Here is a 27030-nt window from a genome sequence, read left to right on the forward strand (position 1 = left end):
TCTACCACTTTCTCTACTCCTACAATGGATTCTACTCTATACAGATAGCTTGTGGATAGTTTTCTGTACATAACACACACACATCCTGATATTTCCTTTGTGGTTGGGCTTTTTTCTCAATTCTCCCATGGTCCTCATGAGAGTTATTGGCAAGCATCCAAATTTATCTTGAGGTATATTAGAGGTACAACTTGTTATGGAATTCACTAAACATAAGGGGATCCTCACATCATTAGTTTTACATATTCAGATTGGGTTGGTGATATTGACAATTGCAAGTCTACATCTGGTTTTGTATTTTTTTTTGGTTCTAGTCCTATCACATGGTCTTGTAAGAACCAAAATTCTCACACATTATCATCTACAGAGGTAGAATAAAATGAAACTATATTGGCTAGTCAAGAGGTTTTGTGGCTTCGAGAGTTGATAACAAAGTTTGGATTTTCTCTTGATAGTCCCACCTTTCTATGGTGTGACAATTAGAGTGCTATACATATTTCACACAACCTAGTTGAGCATTAGTGGACCAAGCACATCGAGCTTCACATGCACTTCATCAGGCATCTCATTTAGGATGGCACTTTGAGCTTGGAGTATATTCCTATTGCAAAGCACATTGCAGACATCTTCACTAAGCCTTTTGCATCCCCGTGGTATCTTCAACTATGTTCTATGCTTGGGGTGAAGGAAGTTATCCTTTGGGTCTCAGTGATGAGTCCTTCCTTCCTTCTTTTTTTGCTATCTCTTTTTGGAGAGAGTTTTTCCCACTGGGTTTTCTCTATTTCTCTATTTCATAGAGATTTGGTTGTGATTGGGTACCTCATTAGGCCTTGTTGCTAGGACCCAAGTTTTCTTTCAACATTGCATTGTAGTTTCCTTTCTCTTTCTACATTGTTTCTCATCTTAAGGGGGGTATTAGAGTAATGAATTAATTTAATTTCATTTCTTAAATTCACTTTAATCCCTTCTTTAGATTTTTCTTTATGCACCTTTTGCATCTCTATTTAATAACTAATTAGTAATTATTAAAATAGTTTTTACTCTTTGTGACTTTTTAGGTTACCTTTTGGGTTTTGATCTCCTTTTATAAGGATTCATCTTTTGTAATTATCTTACATCTCTTTCATTTTTGAGAATATAATTGCACAATTTTTAGAGCAAAACCCTTGCCTTCTCTCATCTTTTTCTTTTGTGACAGGTTTTTTACACGCAGGTGTTTGAGGGCTTTGTAGATTTGTATTGAACAAATCTTTCAATATCTGCATTTTTAGATTTCAAATCCGACTTTACTTTGCTATCATCTTTCTTCAAACTTAGCTTCAGTTCAGTAATCTTCAACTCATGTTTCAAAATCTCATTTTCTTTCATCAATCTTGAAACTTTGTCACTATCTTTTGTCTGATCTTTAGATTCCTTTCTAGATTTGAGATGATCAATCTTATCTTTTAATTTCCCAATGTAGTCCTTTTCATCTTCATATCTATCTTTTAGTGTGTCTCTTTCTTCAATGAGAAGATCAATCTTCTCGAGAGCTTCTTCTAGGTTCTTTTGTAACTTTTCCATATTCCTAGGGATCTTACTCAAGTTATTAAGCCTCTTATGAGTAATTGAGCTTTGATACCAATTTTTAGAAATAGGGAATACTAAGAGGGGGGTGAATCAGTGTTCTACAAACTTTAGCCCAAAATAGGATATTATTAATTTCCTTATAATTTGCATATTAAAGAAAATTAATTATACTAAATAGTAAACATAATCATGCAATAAGAGAACTCATAACACCATATTTTGTTAACTAGGGAAACCTTGGCTAAGGGAAAACTCTGGTGGGGATGGTACCCACAAAATGATCCACTAATCAAAAGTATCTAATTAAAGATGTTGACCTTGTTAAGAGCCTATTACATGCATTTAGTGTCTTTGTACTTGTTAGAGGACTTAGACCTTATTAGAAGCCTCAGACCTTTTAGGATTTGGTATATACCAATATAAAATGTATACAAGAAGAGCCCACTGACCTAACATGCAATATACAATAAAGTTCTTCAATACAAGAAATAATTACAAAACCTCTTTACAATGCTAATATCTTCAATATCTAATCTTTTCCTTTGCTTCTCATCTCAAAACTTCACAATCCTTTGATCATACATCAAAATTTACATCACATAAAGTTCATATAGTCTTCCTTAGAAGCACACTTTACTTTTTAGATTGAAATCTGTCTTTATACCTTTGTAATTCACAAAATATTGTTTAGTCAGCCTTCAAGATTTCACACGCTTGGCTAAATAAAAAATTAACACTTTCTCTCTTAAGGTTAACATCTAGGATGTTGTCCCTAATTAGTCAAGTAATTATTTTGTAAAAATAATAATTACTTATCTCATAATTACCCATTTTCTGTTATGCTTTGTTCCTATTTGTATACCATTGTGACTGGTAAAACTGCCATATCTTCTTATGTACTAACTGTACTAAGTTGTGCACTTGAACACATCATCCTAACACCTCGTACTATTTTTACCTAACTATACACATTCCCATAATGTCTCAATCATCTATATATATCAAAACTTTATCTTCTTTGCTAGATAACTTAGCTGATACTTTGACAATTTTCTAAGTCTAACCGCATAATCTTCATCTTCAATATTTTCCTTCTTAATACTAGATATATGTTTCCATAAATGTGAACTCTAACTTATCTACTTAGGCAGAATTCCAACATGTTTTTCTACTTAATCACAATTATCTGATCATCTTCTAACTTAGATACATTGAATCTAGACAATCAATCAACATGGCTTGTCCTCAAATTTTGAGCTCCTCTTTTGACCTTTAAATCTCCACCACTAGATCATAACTAATGCAATTCATTTATTAAATTATCTTATTTACATCATCCTCATCTTAGAAACTTCTCAACCAATCCATATTTTTACCAAATGTCGATCTTAAATTGATTCTTCTAGAAATTATTCATCTTTTCATTGCTCGGTTGACACTACACTTTCTCTATTAACACTATACTTGCTCAATAAATATTGTTCATTCACTTACATAACATGTACTCAATGACCATCAGTCCTTCATTTTTCGACCTCACTACCTAGCTTGGTGCAACTCACTATTCCTTTGTCTTTCCACTTCATAATATATTTCCTTCTTTTCCAACCAAAATAACTTGCTTATGCATCATCTCAATGCTTAATAAAATAAATATTATCTTCCCAAAGCCTAATTCATCAACTACCCATTTAAATTCACATGCTTATCAACAATTTCTTTTATTTTTCATTTTCTTCTTCATCTTTCAACACTACATCCTTCAGATGATTTGGCACAATACCAAATTAGCATAATGTCTTACCTTTTTAGGCTTGACATTAATGACAACATAGAAAATGATCTAAAATACCTACATAACATATCCCTTATCTTCAACATGATCAATTTGGGCTAACATTTTTATATCCTTTTTTTCTATATAAGTGGCAACTTATGACATGAGACAAGTCTTTTTTGTGGGATGTAAAGGAGCATTAAATTCTTGTAATATTGCCTTGTAATTCAAAACCATTGAAATAACATTTCTATAACTTAGTCTCCACTTAAAGTGTTAGGTTTATTTGATTTTAATTCAAAATAAATTATTTTAAATGAATTTTCTAATTGAATACACCCTTAGAGAAATCTCCTATGCTTGGAAGGACAATTAAAATGAGTACCCTTAATAGAATTAGCTATATTAGACCTCACCTAAGATCTATACTTTGATAGTTATATCCTTTTCATATTTAGCTTCCTATTCACATAATAATTTTGATTTTAATTGTGTATTTATACTTCTTTCTTTAGTTCACCTAAGACACATGTACACCCTAATTTCATTATGTACAATTAGCTAGTGTGATACACATTTTATTCTCTCTCATTCTTACCCTCTTGTTTCATCAACATAGATCCTCTAATAAACACCTCGCTTCCATAAAGAGTTATTTATAGGAAAACAAATCATTTTATCATTAATTTACCATAGGTTCTAATTTACCTTAATGGATGATATAATAAAAGACAAATTAAAAATCATAAATTATTCATATCATTCTCCAACTTTCTATATAATTTTTTAAAATAAATAAATTAATAATTTAATAATTTAAAATCTAAAATACTAAAAAGATCAAGAAAACCTAAAGTTTCTACTATATAATAATACAATAATGTTCTAATAACCCTAAAAAATAATATTTACTAATTTTAAACCTTACAAATAGTAAACAATGCACACTTATGAACAATATGATAATATGTTAACTATTTAGATTATTTAATACATTTAAGAAGTTACAAATATTACTCATCTATGAATCTAGCTATAAATATTGCTCATTAAAGATAATATTTACAAATGATACAAATACTTAGTGACAAGAACTATAGAGACCAATACTAAGATCCTTAAAAGTAATAATAAGACCAAACACTTAGCTTTTTTTGATCTTTAATATTGGATAAAAAATTAGATATCTATGTTAGAACCTATAATGTAGGGAAATAGGGATGGATAGTCTAAGGCCAAGGATCCCCTTTCAACTTTACATTTCGAATATGAAGCCACCGAGAGATAAGAATGATTACTAACCTTTTTCTCAAGAGAGAATATTCAATATTATACTCTTAAGATTCTTTTCTGGTCTAAGTGTGTTTGAGTGAGTCAAAATACAATGCAATTGAGATCTATGCATAAATGAATGACATTGACTACTACAGAAAGTGAAAAAAACAAGACATATATGGAAACAAAAGAAAAATAGTAAAATGCACTATTAGCTAGGGTTTCCTTGTTTAGTTAATGATTTGTTGAACACCCTTCAATGCCTAGGTTCTTAAGACTAGGCACTAGGTCTTTGGGAAATTTGAGTTTCTTTTTAGGGTCAATAATACCACTAGAATCCTTGACTTAGGATAAGATGCCCTAAGCACCTTTGAATTAGGGTTTCTTATTTCTCTTTGAAATTTGGGTCTTTCATTTTTTGTTGGGTTGGTTAATAGCTATTGCCTCTATTAGAACTAATGTTATGTATGACATTTTGCAGAACCACTTTGTCAATATTCTTGTGAGAACATTTTGAGAAATATTACACCTCACCATTGCATCTAGATAGCCATTATGATGAATGTTGACTATAAATTTATCTATCGTGGATAAAAGTCAAAATTGAGGCAATTTTTTGGTTGCAAATTAGACCTCTAAGGCTCGATTTGCAATGAAGTAATGGTTCTTTGCATTTATACATTTCAAATCTAAATTTATTTGATTTGTATCATTTTAGTTTTTGGATATGCATTGTTTTATTTTTTGATTCAGGTGTAGTTTTTTGGTAAAAAAAGTATATCCTGTTAGGTAATTGTTAAGGGTCTTGTAAGTAGATCAAGTAGTCATCCCTCAACCCACCCCATGGCAGGACCTAAGCAAAAATGCACTATTCCAAATCAACCAAATTAGGGAATAATTTACAGTATTAAGGAAATTCATATTGTGCACAATACACAAAACATATTGATGCATAAGTCCAAGATCAGGCAATCAATGAACTATTAAGTGTATAACATCAACTTTCAAGCCACTATAGTGAGCATCCAAATCAATATTTGAAGTGGGTAATATAATATTTCCTAGTTAATGTGGGATTTCCTTAACCACCTTGAGCAACTCCTCTACCCCTCCGCTTTCCAACCTCCATTGTCCACCTCTTGTGCAATGCCAATATCATGCTAGTGCATATCCAATACCATCTAGGACACCAAAGGAGTGGGACCCTTTGTCCCAAGCCACATATGCAAGGTATATTTTAGTGGCTTATATTTGCAAATTGGCTAATTTATAATTTTTTGGCTAGTAATTTGGCTAATAACTTAAGATTTGATACAATCTAAATCGCCATAGTTTTATAAAATTTATTTCTAGAATATTTAAAATTGACCAATAATTTATTTTATTGAAAAATTTAAATGTAAATATTCGCCACAATATTTATTACATGATTAGATTTGAGTCACCTAAATATAATATATTATTGGAGAAATTAAATTGAACTGACCAATAATTATCATAATTATTAGTTACTTTAGGGATATATCACTAATATTTAGTTTTCACTATTGATTTAAAGTATATGTAATGATCCTCATAATATTCCACGAGGTAAAAAAAGTTCTATTTTGATTTGTAATATTCCATGGTGATTAATGAACTTCCTATTATTATTGAGATTCATCAATATTTTAAATTTTAAAATAATATGATTAAAAAATAATAACTAGTATTAATCATATTTATAATAAAATTTTGAGAAATTTTCCAATAGAAATAATTTTGTTTTTTCAAAATAATGCAAGATTCACCAATAATTTATATCCTTTTTGGGAGGTGACTTTCTTAAAGTTTACCCTGCACATAGGATTACATGGGGACAGAGAACCCTCCAAAAAAAAAAAAAACCACACAGATTACAATAGGGGAGCCACAAAAATTGATAGATTTGTGTCATGTAGACTAACAAATCTATGCCATATATGTATTTCTATGTCTAGTTAGTGACCTAAGTGCTACACATTCATTGAGTATCATGTTAGATCTCCATAAATGCCATATCAATCGCATGCACAATCATTAGGTCAGGTAATATACACATATGCATAATAAGTTTTTTGAGATGCCATTTTTTCCTAATTTTAATTTGATGGGTTGTCCAAACATTAGATTTGGCCATTTTTATTTTTCTTTGATAGCTAAAAGAATGTCAGATTTAACATACTAATGATGCCATCATTTCTTGAGCTATAATTTAATGACCATTTGAATTTTAAAACTAGGCATTACTATTTTTCTTTAATAGTGATTTAGATGTCAAACTTAACCTTGAGATATTGTTGACATGATCAGGGCTTAAAAAATTAGACCTCTTACCATTTGTAGTTTTCGTTCTATTATTTTCTAGTTTTGGTGCAAGCATTTTGCAATAGTTATAGTTTTTGGTGACTCTACCTATTTAATCCTAAATTTTGCAACTTCAAAGGCTTCGTTTGAGCTCATATAGACAATTTTTTAGGAGCAATTATTTTTGAAAGTGCATGATTTTTTGTGTACTTTCCATATTTGTAATAATATTGTATCCTTTTTGGGTAAACATATTACTTTAAAAAATTGGTCATTTTTTGCCTTGTATGATCATTATGAAGCTTCATATTTTATTTGATTATGAGCTATATTGATTAGTGTCTAATTTGGCCTTAATAAGATAATTGTAAACATCAAAATCAAAAGACCACTTTGGCCCAAAAATTGGCAAGTAACAATTGTACATGCACTATCTATAGAGTGTCATTATTATCATTTTTTTTTTTTGAGGGGGGGAGGCGGGAGGTGGGGTGGGGTTTCATGATTTAGAGAAAAGGTGAGGGGGTGGGGTTGTCTTGTGTGCTTGTGTCTCCTTATATATTTTGCTCTTTTAGTGTTTCGTTATGGATTTTGTTACATACCCACTTTTAACTTCACATACTATGCTACATGGAAGAAAAATGTATGGACCTTGTTAATGTTCAATGGGTATGAAAATTATATAGATGGTTCAATTAAATAACCTTCTGAGCATAATATTTTTTCTCATACAAAATGGATTAAATATAAATATATGGAAATAGGTCCCTTGAGAATACTTGTTCATAAATATGTTTTAGATCACATCAACCATTTGAAAATAAAAAAGGAGGCTTGGTATTGTACCATCTTAAGTTGGATGCACTACAATTTAGGACCTTTGAGCTCCTCTTTAGTGTGTTTGTATTTCACAATCACACTTTAAGCACACACTTTTCCTCCTTTCTTCTCTTCCTCCTAGGTGAAACTAAGGTAGGACCTAATAAATCCTCCTTTATTTCTCTTTCTTTTGCATATCAACTAAATTAAGACTTAGCTCATGAGTATCCTCTTCCTTCTAGACTTCATATCCTAGATGGGATTATTGATTGACAGTTTGAAACACTTGTTATACGCTTGAATTCTACTAACCTAGAATCTAGAACATAAAGACAAATAGTTGACCTTTTGGTCTAGGTCGACCTAGGTCAACCGTGTCTAGGTTAAGGTTGACATAGGTTGACTTGGTCTTGGTCTAGGTTGACCCATGTCAACCTTGAATAGGAGTTTCCTGTAATTCTGGGCTTCATGCTATTTTATTCTTGTAGTAAAATCCCATTTATACAGTTGGTTGCATGATGATTTTGCAAAAAAATGGAAAATATACTATAAAAGGCATCAAAGCCCTCATTTTCACATGAGAGGAGCAAGAGGCAAGTATGTTTAGACACCGCAATCTGACATAGGCCAATTGCAATGTAAAATAAAGGGTTGGTTTCTTATTCTTCATTACCAAGTGAGGTTATTATTCTTCACCAAGTATTCAAAGCCAATACATCAACTTGGAGTTGTGAAGGGATCTCAAAGATGGTTAGAGTAATTTATCCTTGTGGGCTTGGTATGATTTCTACATCATACTTCATATCTGATTCTTTTCACCTCCATCTCTTACATACATTCACATACGCATGGACATTTATATGCTATGGTTTCACTCACAGAGTAAATTTTTAGTATTTTAGTATATTTACATTCTAGATCTACACATTTAGGATACACATACACATGATTTTTTTCCAAATGCCTATTTGTGGAGGTGGAAATCACCAAAATGGTGGATGGACTAAGGAAAACTCCTTCAAAGCCACCTATATATACAAGATCTATTATAGGATTGCAAGATATCAATTTGGTGCACATTGATCTAGAAACTAATCCCTAAGGGAATTTTGGAGAAGTTGGTTTTAATTTTCTATAATGCCCTTGGTACACATCAACCTCATAGGAATATGACCTCCAAGATGACCTAGATGCTATTTCTGTTTTGGATGACCAATTTCTAGGTTTTTTTCCTTTCATTATTTCATTCGAGAATCAATAGTAAAATATTTAAAAATAGGCTCAAATCCAAAAAAATAGAGTTAAATTACATCATCCACTTTGTATTTCAAGGTGATTACCTCATCTCTTATTTTACCTCTTAGAATTTACCTATTTTCATATCTCTATCAGGTTGTTTGTGTACAATCTACATCTACATTCATCTTACCTATTGAGTGGTCATTTTGCATGATGCTAATGGCAGGAATCCTTACAAATTTCTCTCTTGAAAAGATAATCAATATAACCAACTCCAAGGTTCCAAATGGTTATTTTTCAACCTTCTTAGTAGATCAATTGAAGATAATTGTGAATGTTCACAAGGAGGCCTTTGCTAGTATCTATAATCTACAAAAAAAAAAATTTGAATAAATGCAACCACAAACTAATGCATTTTTTATTTTCTAATTTTTATGATGAATGCAAGTTCTAACAATGAAACTATATAAATTCCTATTCTAACCACATGTTCCAAAAGTAAATATTGACATTAAAGCTTTCACCCTGGCCTGAGGGAATACTTCTCAGGAAACCTTTTATAACATGGAAACAACCTCCAAGCTATAGGACTTGAACTATGAGGTTGAGTCTCCAAAGATGGTTGGCTTTCTTTAGTATCAAGATGCACCTAACTTGTTCTTGAGAGGAAAGGGGAGAAGGAATTCATGTAAGAAAAACTACCTAATCTAATCTAGATGGGTGATGCACCAAATAGTATATGGGTCTACTTCTTTCCCAATGAATGTACTAGAACTTAATATATTTCTCAAAATATACTATTATCTACACCTTTTCAATCTCAATATCCTAGATAAGACAAAAGATAATACAATCAGAGAAGGAATACAATGGATTCACTTGATCTAATCAGTCACCAAGTACAAACATGATCATATGATATTTCAACTATCAAAATAATTTGAACAAGTGAGGCCACAAGAATGCACACACACTCAACTGAGAGAAAATGGATATAATAGAGAAGATCTCTATTGAGCATACGAAAAATTATAGAAAAGCTCTAAAAATTAGAAGAGAGAAAACCCTTAGGAGAGTAACAAAACATGATTTTATAGTTCAAGCATAACTAAGATAGCTTCAGAACTTCATCCATGCATTTGAGACTATTAGAGGGTGATTGGGTGAGATCTGGATGATAGATTTGATTAGGTACACCTTTAGAGGCAAGAAAATCATCAAAACCTTGACTAGAAGAAACCTTGAAGGTGACATGAAATGGTGCCATTAGTGAAAAAAACCCTCCAAATGGATAACTAGGAGGTAGATAGCATGTCTTTCATGACTTTTTAGTAGAGCCATAAATTGGGAGTGATTGGGATTGATCATGGAGATTAGATTGCACAACTAAATCAAGTAACTAGGATTAGCCATGTGGACCAATAGTCTTATTTACTTTTTCCAACCTACAAGGTCTTCAAATGTTTGACTGCCCATTGGCTTTACTAATCATTCACCCTGTGAAACTTCAAACCTAACCATGATTGTTATTGCAAAAATTATCGCTACTTACCACTCAGGCCTGCAAGAACATGTGTCCTCATGTTGTTTCCCTACATCCTCTAAAATCCTCATAACTTCAATATGTAGGAAAGGTATGATCGTCAATCACCAAATGATCGACAATCATGAAAGACACTAGTTATTGCGATGCTTGCCTTTAAAACTTTTAGGCCCATTGAACACTCAACATCCACCACCATAGAGACATAGACCCTTGATGAATCAACATGAACTAACTAACACATATTCCACCTCAATAATACCCAACATACTTTGGAACAACTAACCCCACATAGCCACATGCAAAACCTCACTTCTCCACATTCTTTAAAGTTTGAGCAGTTCCATAAAGTAGGGAAGTAATGATTGTTGATCCTTGCTAGAAAGGTTAATCTTTCCTTGGATGTATTAATTGGGATATTCCAAGGATCCCTAAATGTAGTTTTTCCTATTGTACACATGTGGAGGACATGTAATTGTTTGTCCTTTATTCCACATGTAAGGACAACTCTTTTTTATTCCTTTATTTAGTTTATCCTCCTTAAGAGGATTGTGACACTTTGCATACACCTATTATGAATGTGGCATTCATAGAAATGGGAGTTACAAATGCAACTCCTTTCTCATCTCTATATAAGAGATGCTCCTCCTTCTTTCTTCTTCACTCTTAGCACTTGATGTTATTGTATTGAGATATTTTGCTCCAACACACTCTCTCTCTCTCTTCTCTAGGCATTTGCCTTCATTCATAATACTCACAAGGGGTTTTCTTTGCTTTCCCCTTATAAATCCTTGTCTCCATTGTTGAACCATCTTGGTGTATGCTCTTGGATTTTGCTTAATCTTATGGTAACATTGTTTCACACTTAACTTACTTGGATTGTTTTTCGTTCCTTGCTCAATCTTATCATTTCTTACATGGTATCAGAGCTTGGTCACTAATCCTTGTTTTAAGTTTTTGTGTTGAAGGTTTCCATTCATTGGAGCACACCTTATTTGGAGACGTTATTGAGAGAAGAAGTTTGTGTTGTGGTTTTAGCTCATTTTAACATCTCTTGTGTGTGCAGGTTTCATATTAAATTTTTTTACTAACCCTCTTTGGAAGGCTTGCCGCCAAAGGGTTTTCCTTTTCAAAATTTTTTTTCAAAATTTTGCTCTTGTTTTGGAAGGCGTGCCGCCAAAACAAGGAGCATTTATTTCATAGCACTAATTTATTGTGCAATTTTTTAATTTTAAATATTTATTCTAGTAAATTTAGAATAATAGCATTTAATTGTTTTAAACGCACGTAGCACAAGAGTCTTTTTAATTCAAGTTTTTTTGCGTTGGGCGGACGCGCCACCTGCGTGACACCTACGCTCAGCCTGCGCGTCACTCGCCGCTACCTGCACTTTGCCTGCACATCTCTCACCATTGCCTGCGCAAAGACCACCCGTCACCCGCCGCCTGCGCAGCCAGACCCACCGCTCTCGCCGCTGCCTGCGCACAGACCACTCATCTCCCGCCGCTATCTCTTTTGAAAGTGGTTTTGTCAAAATATCAGCCACTTGATTTTCACCCTTACAATAAAGGAGAGTAACTTGCTTGTGTTCAACTTGTTCTCGAATGAAGTGATATTGAAGTGAAATATGTTTGGTCCTTGCATGAAAAATTGGATTCTTTGCCAAGACAATAGCACTTTGATTGTCACAATATAGAGGGGTAGGTGCTTGTTGGTGTAAACCCAAATCTTCAAGAAGTCTTCTAAGGCATAAGGCTTCTTTAGCTGCATTGGTACAACCTTTGTATTCAACTTCAGTTGAGCAAAGGGAAATAGAGTGTTCTTTTTTAATTTTCCAAGAAATTGCACCTGAACCAACAAAAAAACAATAGCCACAAGTGGATTTCCCATCATTGGGATCTCCACCTAGATCAGAATCAGTATAGCCATGTAAAATAAATTCAGAATTGGCATCATAAAATAATCCCATATTAATAGTTCTTTTAATGTACCTTAAGATTCTTTTAGCAACTTTAAAATGTGTTTGTTGGGCTTTAGACATAAATCTAGAAATTAAACCAACACTATAAGAAATATCAGGTCTAGTAAGAGTTAAATAATTTAAACTTCCTACCAGTTGCCTATACAAAGTTTCATCAACAAAAGGAGTATTCATATCAGCCACTAATTTAGTTCCTAATTCACATGGAATTGAAACATGGTTAGAATCATTCATCTTAAATTTTTCTAAAAGGTCATTAGCATACTTGCTTTGAGAAATAAAGATACCCTTAGGAGTTTGCCAAATTTGCATCCCTAAAAAATAATGTAAAATACCTAAATCAGTCATCTGAAATTTCTGTTTAAGTTGAAACTTAATATCAGAAATCAAAGCATCTGAACTAAAAGTGAGAATAAGATCATCCACATAAACAATAAAAATAATAATATCATCTTTAGTATGTTTAATATACAAATTAGGATCATTCTTACTTCTAGAAAAGCCTTGAGAAATAAAGAATGAATTAATTTTAGAATACCATTCTCTAGGTGATTGTTTAAGACCATAAATAGATTTTTTCAATTTGCAGACCAGATTTTCACTACCTTTCTTAACAAATCCAGGGGGTTGTGCCATCTAGATTTCTTCATGTAAATCACCATTTAAGAAGGCACTTTTAATGTCCATTTGGTGAACAGGCCAATTCATTTTAGATGCTAGAGCAAGAACTAATTTAATAGTAGGCATTTTGGCAACAGGAGCAAAAGTTTCATTATAATCTAATCCTTCTATTTGTGAAAAACCTCTAGCAACTAATCTAGCCTTAAATTTACTAATTTCATTATTAGCATTCAATTTTGTTTTGTATAACCATTTACATGAAACTATATTTTTGCCATGAGGTAAATTTACTAAGTAAAGATTAAGGGGGGGTGTTAGAAAGGTTAATCTTTCCTTGGATGTATTAATTGGGATATTCCAAGGATCCCTAAATGTAGTTTGTCCTATTGTACACATGTGGAGGACATGTCATTGTTTTTCCTTTATTCCACATGTAAGGACAACTCTTTTTTATTCCTTTATTTAGTTTATCCTCCTTAAGAGGATTGTGACACTTTGCACACACCTATTATAAATGTGGCATTCATAGAAATGGGAGTTACAAATGCAACTCCTTTCTCATCTCTATATAAGAGATGCTCCTCCTTCTTTCTTCTTCACTCTTAGCACTTGATGTTATTGTATTGAGCTATTTTTCTCCAACACACACACTCTCTCTTCTCTAGGCATTTGCCTTCATTCATAATACTCACAAGGGGTTTTCTTTGCTTTCCCCTTATAAATCCTTGTCTCCATTGTTGAACCATCTTGGTGTATGCTCTTGGATTTTGCTTATCTTATGGTAACATTGTTTCACACTTAACTTACTTGGATTGTTTTTCGTTCCTTGCTCAATCTTATCATTTCTTACAATCCTCTTATATTTGACGACCAAGGCATGAACTAGTTCACCCCCTACACAATCAACACTTGACCAACCAAAAGTCGTCGACCTACCATGTTGTTCTAACATATCCACATTGGCCTAGTTAAAGAAACTAGCCCACCTTGCAAGGCAATAAATAGAACAAGGACACCTATCATCCCCTTCCTAACAACCGCCAGCCATAAAAGAGAAATGGCCCACCAAGCCATGTGTCAACATGTCACTTCCCTACATTGTCTAAAGAACTTGCATCTTGAAAATGCAAAAAAGAAGCAACTATTGATCCATTAAGATCTAACGACTTAGGGAAAATGTAGCCACTTACGACCTGTGTCAACACCTCAACCAATTAGATACTTGTTATATACTAACTCATCTGATAGCTCTCTCCCTATGAACCGCAACAAAAATAGTTCCCACATGTCCATGCATCGACACATCACTTCCCTATATTATCTAAATAAATTGCATCTTTGGAAAGTGGCAAAGTGACTATTGTAGATCTTGAAGGATCTAATGGTGGAGAAAGTTGTGGAGCCTGTGAAATAAACTTAGGAAAATATCGAAATACAATAAAGTTTTTATTTCATTTATTTTGTATTTCCATTGGCATTATTTAAATATTGGAATGTGACCAATGGGTGGGCTTTATCATTGAAATTCAAATATTTGGTGGGAGGGAAAATAGGGCTAATAGTAGATAATGGAGTTAGAGTGGCAAGAACTTAAAGGAAATTTCTAAAAATGGAATTCCTAATGGACATGAGTCAAAGTAAAAACACATCTATGAATTAAATATTTGAAGGATCAAGTAAGAAACCAATGAAATTAGGAACAATACCTCCTCAACTCCATTGATGTAATCATCAAAGGGAATAAAGAAAACCACAAAATGTTTCACAACTCATCAAATTCTATTGACATGATAACTATGCTTACATGAGACAAATTTCTAAGAAAGAACTTGAAGGTGATCCTTTCTGCAATTCCTCACAATAAATGAATTTGTTAGCAATTTGGAAAACACTAGAACTAATAGATTGCACAAGCATTAACATACAATAAAACCATTGGATGCATCTCTATTTATGACCATAAATTCATAGAGGAAACACACATTCTAACAAGAAACACTACACACAAAATGAGAGCACAAATAACATACTTCATTGCATCAAAATGTCGACCTTGAATACATATTACATGTTTGTATTTATAGGAAATGCAATCCTTAATGCAATTTTTGGATCTAGGGAAATTTCCTTCCTAAAATCATGCTAAAATTACTAATTTTAAGAAAATTACATGGAAATAGACTTCTAACTAGGTGGTAAGTAGGCCTACACTCTTATTTTTTATTTATCACATGGTGCATGGACCTTTACATAACTCATAAAAAAGAACAAGATAAGAAGAGAGAGGACTTGGGATTATTTGGGAGTCTTTGGCACTTCTTTAGGTGAAAACTTGAGCTTGACTACTATGTGTCTCTACTAGTTAAACTACCACCAAAATGTTTTTTTAGTGCATGGAACACTAAAAAATAGAACTGGCAATTAATACAACTTATCCAAAATTTCCAGTGCACTTCTGTCCCTTTCCACCTGTGCACCTTGGGACTTAGTTCATCTTTAAGAATTTAACATTTGCACACTTTTACACCTGCGCATCTTTAGAGGTGACAAGACCAAAATTGGAGAAATTTGTCTAAGTCCATGATTTTGAGTTTCCAACATCTCGGTCTTGTTGAACTTTGACCAAAATGATGTCTAGATATGCTTTTTTGAACTTATTGTGTGGAAAAAGTTATTTCTTGAGGATTTGGCAAGTCTAAAGCTTTATACTTTTCCCCCACTTCCCTGTGGAAATCATGAACTTCTTGTCTTACTTCTATAGAATCATCCAACTGAGAGCCCAACTCCCTTAGTTTCTCCTTGGTTTTGAAAATGTATTTGACATATTCCTTAGGGGAAACTATTTTAAATTATGCTCATAATTATTATACAGCTACTTACACTGGGCATAGTTTTCTTCTAGAGTTGTCATTCAAAATTTCCAAGCTAACCACACTATAATACTTATCCACTTCTAATAGTTGGGCATGTGTTCTTCCTTGCATATCATGGATATCTTCATACATAGATAACATGACCTTATTACCATCTTGTATATTCTCAATTCAATCATTGATCTTATCCAGTTCTTCTTTTGTATAACATCTAGTAGCATTTAGTATCTCTCACTTCTGAGTCTAAATCCATGAAGTGTGGCTTCTTGGGAACTCCCTTGAACTTGAAAGTCATGGTTTTGGGTGTGATCTTAGCTACCATAGAAAATGAGGAAGCTTGAGGACATCAAGGACTTTTGGATGTTTGTGATATGCATACTTGCGTCCCTTTAGAGACATTTTTCACCAAATCTTCAAATTGTGCACCTTCACACCTATGCACCTTTACAAATAATTTTTTTATACCAAAACTTCAAAATTTGCACTAGCACAACTACACAACTATGCACAAGTGCACCTTCATGGGTCCTTGAACTTATGCATATTCAAAATTGAAAAATTGTGCATCTACACACTTGCAAACCTATGGAGACAAAATGACTTCCATCAAAACTTCAAACATTGCACTAACGTACCTACACACATGCACACCTTCACCTTGGGGACATGCACAAGGTGCTTAAGTCCCAAAAAATCAAAGTTCCTAGATTTGAAAATGATTTTTGGGGTTTTCTCAATCAGGGTCTTGTAGCACTTCTATGTATTTATTTTTGGTCTTTTTGATGATTTATTCCCTTATTATAGTCCAAAATTGACATGGACTTGAGATCCTTATGCTTCTTCAATCCAAACTCCCAAAGTTCATGTGTTGAATCTTGCCATAATAGTTGCATAAGACAAAGATCTCATTCAAGTTCATGTGTCCAAGCTCTATATGGTTAATCTCTAGGTGCAAGTTTATGAAGCCATGATAACCTACAGAAAAGGAAAAAAACATGCTTAGAAACTCAAGGATATTGGTGAAAAAATGATTGATTGAATACGAACATGAAAAAGATCACAAGGTGTGCAATTGTGCACCTACACAAATGCACAAGGTATGTAATGTGCACTAAACTAGCTAAGTACAGTGTTTGAATGAAAGACAAATACATGTTACATGTTGTGTAATTACACACTTTGTAGTTGTGCTTTGTATTTATCAATATGGTCTATGAAAAAAGGAGAGAGATGTAGAGCTTCTACACTTAGCACAATTGTGTACAACATGCACATGTCTGTACTTTTGTATTTTTTGACCCAAATGACTCTTTTTGACCACCAATGTTGGATGACACTTCCTTATTCTGACTATCAAACTTAGGCCATGGTAGTCTCCACTCCATAAGGATTCTTGCAAGACATCCTATTTTAAAGAGCAGATTTTCATGACCTAAAAGAAAAAGCAGGGCCCCCAATTTTTAAAGTAATAAATGAGGCATGTGTTGTGGAACCAAAAAAAATAACCTTGATAAAAGGAAGAAATGAAAGAGGCATTTCTTTATAGCAAGCACTCTCAAAATCATTCAAGAAATAAACTTAACATTAATTCTATAAAAGGTTACATAAAATCTTATCCATTGATCCAAAGCTTCGATTTCCATCTATAATGTGTGCATATTGTATTAATTCCTTTTGATTCTTAGGCATTGGCAACCACAAGTGAGCAATAAATAAGATCCATCTTCACCAACTAGCAAGAGCTTTGATAATCTTCAACAAACCTTTTTGTCACTCTTGGCCAGATGTGAGAATTTTTTCAGGGGGCTCTTTTAACAAGTTAGCTTTTGGCTTTCCCTTTTTCCTAAAATCTATAATTTGAGTGCTTTCAATGTTTTCCATTTTATTTCTCTTTGAAACCTATTGTGCATATTAGGAAATTATTAGACTATGCTATCTTGCATGATCTTTTCTTTTCTTTTTCCTTTATCGGTAAGTGCACCAAGTTGTGGTGCCAAAAGGGGGTATAAGTGGCCACTTTTTCCTAAAATCAACAATTTCTAAATTTAAAAAGAATTTGAAGATAGTTACGCTCAAAATTTTAAGATATGACCAAAAAAAAAGTAGTAGTCCTTTGAATCTAGTTTCTAAACTACTATTTTCTTTTCAAAATGGTTTAGTTTTAGGTCCTCAAAAATGGGGGCCACAGAAAGTGGTACTATTTTTTTAGAAAAAAACATAACATAGTTCAAAGTGTGCCCTCCTCTAAAATTTTAACTCTTTTTAAAAAATTCTTTAATCACTCTGGTCAAAAGTTACCTAACACTGTGTAGTTTATACTAGATTTTTTGGGTAATTTTATAATATGTATTTAAAAAAAAATAAAATAATTGGACACATCCCAAAAACATGAAATATCTATGTGCTCCCCCAGAAATGATTGAAAACTAATCCAAAATAAAAACTTCTTTTTTTTCAAAGTGTGCAGAATCGAGTCTAGTTTCTAAAAAACTAAGTTAGTGCAAAATTTGATGAACGAGCCAAAATATACACGCCAATTAATACATATTGGTTTTTGAGAGAAAATGGACATACATTCAAAATTAATTATAGTTGAGAGGCTTGAAATAGTATGATTTTGAAATAAATTATATGGTTATATAGCTAACACAGAGATCTATAATATCATGTAACTTGATTTTATTATTGCTCAACCATGAGGAAACTTCAAGGAAAACACACACAAAAAATCAATCTTTTTTTGTATGCTTGTTGCAAAACACGTCTCAAACCAATTTAGAGACTCCAAACCTTTGGGTTGGATTCCCAAGGAAAGTCCAAGCCTTAGGCTTGGTGGTATCCAATGCTTTATATAACACATGTACTCCATAGCGTGTATACACTATAGTGCATGCACACTATTTAAAGCATTTTAAAATTAAAGGCTTAAATAGAACACACACACTATAGCACTTGTGTGCTATTGTGTGTGCACATTTTTTAAGCCTTATATTTCAAGTGAGAGGATGGATAGGGAGAGAGGGAAGGAGAGAGGGAGAAAGGGTAGAGAATGAGAGAGGGAGTAGAGGATGAGGAGAGAGTAGGGGATGGGAGAGTGTGGGAAGAGAGAGGGAGAGAGGGGAGATGGGAGAGGGTGAGAGAGAGAGATGGAGGGAGAAATGGAGAGAGAGGGGGGAGAGGGAGAGAGGGAAGGAGAGGGAGAGAGAGAGAGAGAGAGAGAGAGTAGGGGTGGGAGAGGGTCCCTACTGACCCATATAGGGGATGGGAGAGAGAGAGAGGGGGAGAGAGAGAGAGAGAGGGAGAGAGAGGGAGGGAGAGAGAGAGAGAGAGAGAGAGAGAGAGAGAGAGAGAGAGAGAGAGAGAGAGAGAGAGAGAGAGAGAAGGGGATGGGAAAGGGTGGGATAGGGAGAGACAAAGGGAGAAGTGTAAAGAGAGAGAGAAGGGGATGGGAGAGGGAGGGAGGGAGGGAGAGAGAGAGAGAGAGAGAGAGAGTTTTCATGTAGTGCATATACACTATGTGAAAATACCAAAAAATAGTTACAAGGAAAGTTTGGGTCACTACTGACCCATATTCACTTTTTTGTCTGTTGTTTTTATTGTTGTTCCGATAGAAAATACAAGTTTCATGGAAGTGGAAGCTAGAAAACACCAAATTCAATCATTGGATACATTATTTAAAGGGTTTTTTAACATTATTTGTATAGAAAATGTTAGTGCATTCCTTTTAAAATATTCTTTATTGCTATAGAGACAAAAATTTTATTATAATTTGACAAGTTGTTTAATATATAGTGAAGTCATTGAAATTTGTATGTTTGAATGAATTGTTATTTGGAAATGGTTAGAAATTTTAATGTATGAATAATCTATTATAATTTTACAAGTTGTTTAATATATATTGTGTATTCATTGAAATAATTATAATTTATATATATATTTGAAAGATTTGTTATTTACAAATTGCAAGTAATTTAGATGTTTGAATAATTTGACATATAGAACTCATCATCATGCCAAGGAAGAAACCAAAAACTCAAACAATGGAAGATAGGGAGAGTGATTTGATAATTAAAAGAGATAAAATGAAACCACCACGTGAAAAAAGAAAATTGCAATGCAATAATGAAGAATTTTCTTTCAAAGAGGAACACGAACTACCAATACAAAGAAACAAAGAGGTTGAACTGAAAAGACAAAGAGAATGAATGAGACTCTTATGCTTAAGAAGACAATTGAATTATGAAGCTATACCATCTTTCAATGTTGGAGTCATATCATCATCTCATGTTGAAGAGATTCTAATTTCTACATCCAACAATGTACACACTCCATCATGTCATGTTGAAGACACAACATCAACATATCAAGCAAGTGATATTCCATCTTTTGCATCTTATTGCAAGGGCACATCATCTTTGATTCAAGGTACACAAATCACTCAACCTTATGTTGATGTTCAAAATGTTGAGGGAATGGAAGAGATTATAATACCTTCTAGAATTCATTTTAGAAGACCAAAATATTTGATTAATATTGATACTAATATTTTAAAATCAATGTCTGACAAAATTAGCAAGCATACTTGTCAAAGAAAAGTTATTCATATTTGGAGATTATTCTTTAAAGATTTAAATATGACAGGTCAATGCCAATCATTTTTTGAAATGATGAGGAATTCAAAATTTAGGCCCATCATGAAAGTTCATTAGCTACGAATGATGGATGATTCAAATGAAAAAAACATTGTAAAGAATCTAACGACTGCATATGAAAAAGTGGGTTCTAAATCACTCACCAAAGATAGTAATATCACAAGACGCATACCTACATCTAGAATATTAATTACTTAAATGAAGAAATCTTGACTCATGATAAAGACAAGAAAAATCTTGAAAATTGGTAGAGTTTCTCTAAGAAGAGCCATGCTAAGGCATGAGAGAGTGAAAGATCTAACAAAAACTGAGTTATGGACATTTAGTCGTAGACTACTGTGAATGGATAAATAAATTAGTTAAGCTTTGAAATCATTGATTGAATATTTTTGAACAAAAAAACATATGTTTCCCCTAATCAAAGAAATGTTGTAAGGAGGATTTGTAGTCAAAATCGTGATCCACATGCGAAACATTTTTTGGACTCATGTCAGACACAATTTTTTGCAAAATTTATTGGTATGTATCCTCAAATTTTAATAAGTCATGTAATGCTACACTAAACATAAGTAATAAATTTGAAATAAAGAACAAGTACAATGTACATAAATTTATTTATTCAACATAATACAAGTACAAGAACAATGATTGAGCCACTCTCAATTCATAAACCTCAAAATAAAAGAAGATATCATCAAAATAAATTTCCATTATAATGCTAATACATATTGAGTTCAATACAATAATGAAGTATGATATCATTCTTAAACGCCTATGTCCAACATATGGACCCTACAAGTAACAAATTATGTTTCTAGATGTAACTTCAATAGTCATCCTTAGCTACTTGTTAATCAACTTGAAGCACCTGAAAACACACAAAAATGCAACACAACACAAAGAGGGCTCAGTACACACTAAGTTGAAAAGTGTAATCCACCTGCATACATGTTAGAATAAACATACACATAACCATAATGCAGATATCTGATCCACTTAACATAGTGCAATTCCAAAATTAATATGCAAGAAGTAAACATCTACTTAACAATGCAAAATTAAACTTGCACTAAGAATAACCAATAAATGAATCATATATATACTGAGGTGTCATTGTTATGACACTAAGATTCTATACCCATGTATGGTATGCTCATAGTCGACACATAACGAAATTCTCTATTATACTCATCAATGACAGAATAGAGGTTTTCCTTATACTCCATACTTAACCAATTAGGTTTAAGTCATAGGTAAGGCCAATTATCTTTACTTATGTAATTAAGCCACCCAATTCATTTTAATGTTATCATTGAATTAATTAACTAAATAGGATAAACCAAATTTAGTCACCCCGATATATGTTCATCACAGCGATTCTTAAAATACACATCACACAGATTTACAAAAGAATGTACATGCAACAGATATAAAATCAGTATACAACATGATACTACATCCTTTCATCTATTTGTAACACATCTTATTCTGCCAATTTCAAAGGTAAATTTAGATAATTATAACAACAGAAACAAAACCTATAATATCAAGATCATGCAAATACAATTAAACCGTTATCTCAACTTAACGATACATACTTAATCTTAATACTATACAATCAATTTTCTGCTGACATAATCGACTATATTTAACTTCAAAATGACCAAGATAACAAATAAAAAATGCATATGATATTCTTGTTCAACATAAAATTCTCATCAAACATATATCATTAGTTCATCTTTTCCATTGAAAACAATTTCCATTTCAATAATGAACTGAATAACATCATTAGAATAATAGATTCTAATTCATAAAATCTTCATTTCAAAAACATCATATAAATACCATCGAAATGCTTCATAACATAACCAAACAAATTAAATCATATCTAACAGACTCCATAATGTTCAAGCTCTGTCAATGTTTTAAACAGAAGAACATTAATAATGATACTGTATGTTCAACATTATTTCCAATTTCCAATTGCAAGTTCTACTTATGGACAACTCATAGGCTATTACCAAATTTTGAATTTACACAAACTGTTTGACAATAAGCTACTGCCCATAACTAAAATCTCAATAACATACGAAACTACGAAACTGTAATCAAATCATTATGCCATTCACACAGGTACTATAAAACTTCTAGCATGCCAATAACCGTAATTAACTAGAATGGAAGTCTACTATGTTTTAAGATGCACACTTACTGTTCAACATAATGTCCATTTTGGGCATTGAGTAACATTAGCTGTCTAATTTTTCAACTATCACATAATACCTTATACAATTGTGAATGAAACTAGATCACATGCACAATTCAATAAAACATTAGCTATTATAACTTGATACCTTTCTACAAATTTCTATAACATAATAAGTAAATTATGCTGTCACAATAATATTTCTACTTGTTTCAAGCATCCTCTTAACTATTTGACATAATGTCATTACCATCAGATGTCATATACTATTCACTATGTTATCTACGTCTTCATTTAACAGCGATTCAGTACCTTAGCTGAATCCCTAGGTTTCAACAACTCTAGATTCCATAAAAGCTTTACTTGAAATTGAGTTATTAAAACAACAAATTTTAGGTTGAACTTAAACATCACAACTTTATGTGTTTAATTCCACACAAAAAAAAGTTCAGTTTATACACCATATCAATGCACCCAGATTACCAGCGAATTGTTTGACATAATGCTCATGTTTGAGTTTCCATGGTTATCTATTTAACATAATGACTATGCCTCAATTTTGTGCAATTTTTTGATAAAATAACTAACCCCAGTCTCATGACTGTGCCCTCGGTTCACAATCATGAGTTTTTAGATCACTGCGAACTCGTGACTATGGCCGAGTCACATACAACTAATAATAATAAACTTAGAGGCATGGTACACACAAAGCTCGGCTCTATAGAAGCCGATAACAATATGCTATTACACATTCCCATAAATGAATTATAGCCACAAACATACATAATATACAACAAAACCCAAATACAAACTACATTACCAAAGTGAAATCTCCATACCCACACTCAAGTATGGGTATATACAAAGCTTAGCAACATACAATGCCGAACCTCGGATATTTCCATGCTTGGGTGTCGATATACACCGTTTAAAACTGATTTTTTTTTTTTACATTCATTCATGTCGAATTCAAAGTGCGATATAAACAGAAGGTAAAAAGAACAGGGTAATAAATTGCCCCTACTTGAAATATAGTAGATGGAAAAATCTCAACACAATGCTCTGCAACAAAGCTTGTTGCCAAAGCCCCAAATGCCAAGTCAAAACCACACTTCCAATTTGCCAACAACGATAAACTTGAGAGCAACTTTGACAATAGAGAATAATAGAAGAAACTAGGAGTAATGCAATCGAATGACAAGCTGTGTGTAACACAAACAAGCTCAGCCTCATAAGATAGGGCTTCTTCCTAACCATGGTTCCTATACTTCAGCAACACCTCACAGGTGTTTCACTTCACAAAGTAAAGCGACCCAATTCCCGGCCAAAACCCAACAAACATTGAACCAAAATGAAATGGCCGACTAGGTGATAAATGACATATTAATGCCTTCATAAAATGCATTAAAAAAACTAAAACCATACACAGAGTCATGCATACAACAACCACCTCCACAGTTGGCTTGCTAACAATGAAAATCCATAAGTTTTGCATTCGAAACGCTTTAGGGTTTTAGGGAAATAAAATCTTCATACCAAATATAATATATGAATAAAATAATAGCCACATAAGTTATAACAGCCGCGGGTTTTTAAACCCCTTTTTTTAAAAATGGGATTTGTTTAAACCAATACAACTTAGTTAATTAGTCCCTATCAAACACAAGTGCATAAACATATTTGACATGCCAACGTAGGGTTAGGAAAATATCAAGTACATAAACTCATAACCCTAAGCAACATTGTTAAATTAAATTCAACACAGGCCAATGGATTAATCGCAATTAAATCATACCAAAGCTCCGCGAATGTCCAATATATAGCGTATTAACATTAATACTATTACACTGAATATAAATCATGATAATCATAAACAATATGTTGACATGCAATAAAATATGAAAGCTACAACCATAAAACCTGAGCTTAATTTAAAAACTTTTCAATAGTTTTACCAGTCATATTTTACCTGAAGTCTATACACAGCAATATTGTTTAAACTAGAAACATCAGACATTAATTCTAAATACATTAGAAAGTTTGTCAGATTCATAAGTGCCTCTACCAAAGCTCAAAATAGAGTATTTCTGAAACAGAAAAGTTTGTCCAACAATAACCACATGTACCAAGGACATTAATAAAACCAAGTTCTACAGAAATAAAAACATAACATCTGAAAGGAACTTATAACAACAAAGTCCTAATATGCAGAAAAATTGAAGTAGTGGTCAGGCATGACACCCTCCCCCACTAGGCTTTGACTTTCTCTTGGAAGTCAGCAAACAAGAATGGATGAGCTGCTCTCATCATTTTAGTGTCCTCCCAGGTAGCAGATGTTTCATCATTGGGGTCCCATAGGACCTTTACCTGCCTTATTTCTCTTCCTCTTAAACTCATATTTTTGCTTTGCATGATCTGCATAGGTTCTAGCGAGATTTGACCATCCATAATCTGCAAATTTTTCCAATCAAGCATGTGAGCAATATTAGGTATATACTTACGCAAAACTGAAACATGAAATACATTATGTATGTGTGAAAGACTCGGTGGCAAGGCAAGTTTGTAGGCAACAGGTCCAATCTGTTCCAAAATTTCAAATGGACCTACGAATCGTGGTGCTAACTTGGATCCCTTTCCATAATGAATTGGACTCTTACACCGTCTTACCTAGAGAAACACTTTATCACCCACCAAGAATTGATGGTCAATTCTATGCTTATCAGCGTATTTCTTTTGTCTATCCTTAGCAGTAATAAGGTGCTCTCTGATCCTCTTAACCTGCTGCTCCAAATCTTGCAACATATCAAGTCCTAAAAGAGTCCTCTCCTCCAAATTATCCCAACTGAGAGGTGTCCTACAAGGTCTACCATACAATGCTTGAAAAGGTTCCATACCTATGGAACTATGATATCCATTATTATAATTGAATTCTACCAAGTGTAGATACTCCTCCCATTTATTCTGTCTATCTATTACATACATCCTAAGCATGTCTTCCAGAATATGGTTGACACATTCAGTCTGTCTGTCTATCTCTGGGTGATAAGCTGAACTGAAATTCAACTGAATACCTAACTTTCGCTGCATGGATCTCTAAAGAGAAGAAGTAAACACTGGATCCCTATCAGAAATAATATTTTTAGGAATTCCGTGTAACTTAACTACCTGCTCCATATATATCTTGGCAACCGTTGCTACATTATAGGATGATCTAACTGGGATAAAGTGGGCAACCTTTGTGAATCGATCCACTACCACCATAATAGCATCATGCCTACGAGCTATAATAGGAAATCCAGTAATAAAATCTATAGAAATGGTGTCCCATTTCTATTCTGGAATACTATGTGGCTGCAATAATCTTGCAGGGTGCTGATGTTGAGCCTTAACCCGCTGACATTCCAAGCATCGAGCCACAAAATTTGCTATGTCCCTCTTCATTCCAGGCCAATAGTAATGCTGCTTCTTAAGGTTAGCATGCATTTTCTTGACACCCAGATGAGTCGAATATGGTGCCTTGTGGGCATCAAACATAACCAGATTTCTCAAATCACCCAACTTAGGAACGTACACACTCCCTCTAAAAAGAAATAAACCTTCAAAATTCACTGAATACCCCTCAAAATGCCCTTCCAAGATGCTGCCACTGTTAATAACAGCCTTAAAATCTTGAAACCAATGATCTGCGAAAAGGTTTTGTAAAATCTTATACTTAAGATTCACTGTTAGGATCAAAGAAGATAATTCATGTCGCCTTCTGCTAAGTGCATCAACAACCATGTTCTCCTTCCCTTGCACATATCTAATCTCAAAGTCATATTCACACAAGAACTCCATCCATCTTCGCTACCTAGCATTGAGGTCTAGTTGTGTGAAAAGATACTGAAGGCTTCGGTGATCAGTATGTAACTCAAATCGTTGACCCAGAAGAAAATACTACCACTTGGTCAAAGCATGCATAATCAAAGCAAGTTCGAGATCATGAGTAGGGTAATTCACCTCATGACTCTTTAGCTTTTTGGACTCATAAGCTATAACACATCCTTCTTGAATCAACACTGCCGCTATGCCATCCAAAGATGCATCAGTGCAAACCACGAACTCCTTAGCTAAATCAGGGACTGCCAGAACTGGTGCACTGGTCAAA

The sequence above is a fragment of the Cupressus sempervirens genome, chromosome 6 (assembly GCF_028749045.1).
Source record: "Cupressus sempervirens isolate cs-2001-9-10 chromosome 6, ASM2874904v1, whole genome shotgun sequence".
NCBI lineage: Eukaryota > Viridiplantae > Streptophyta > Pinopsida > Cupressales > Cupressaceae > Cupressus > Cupressus sempervirens.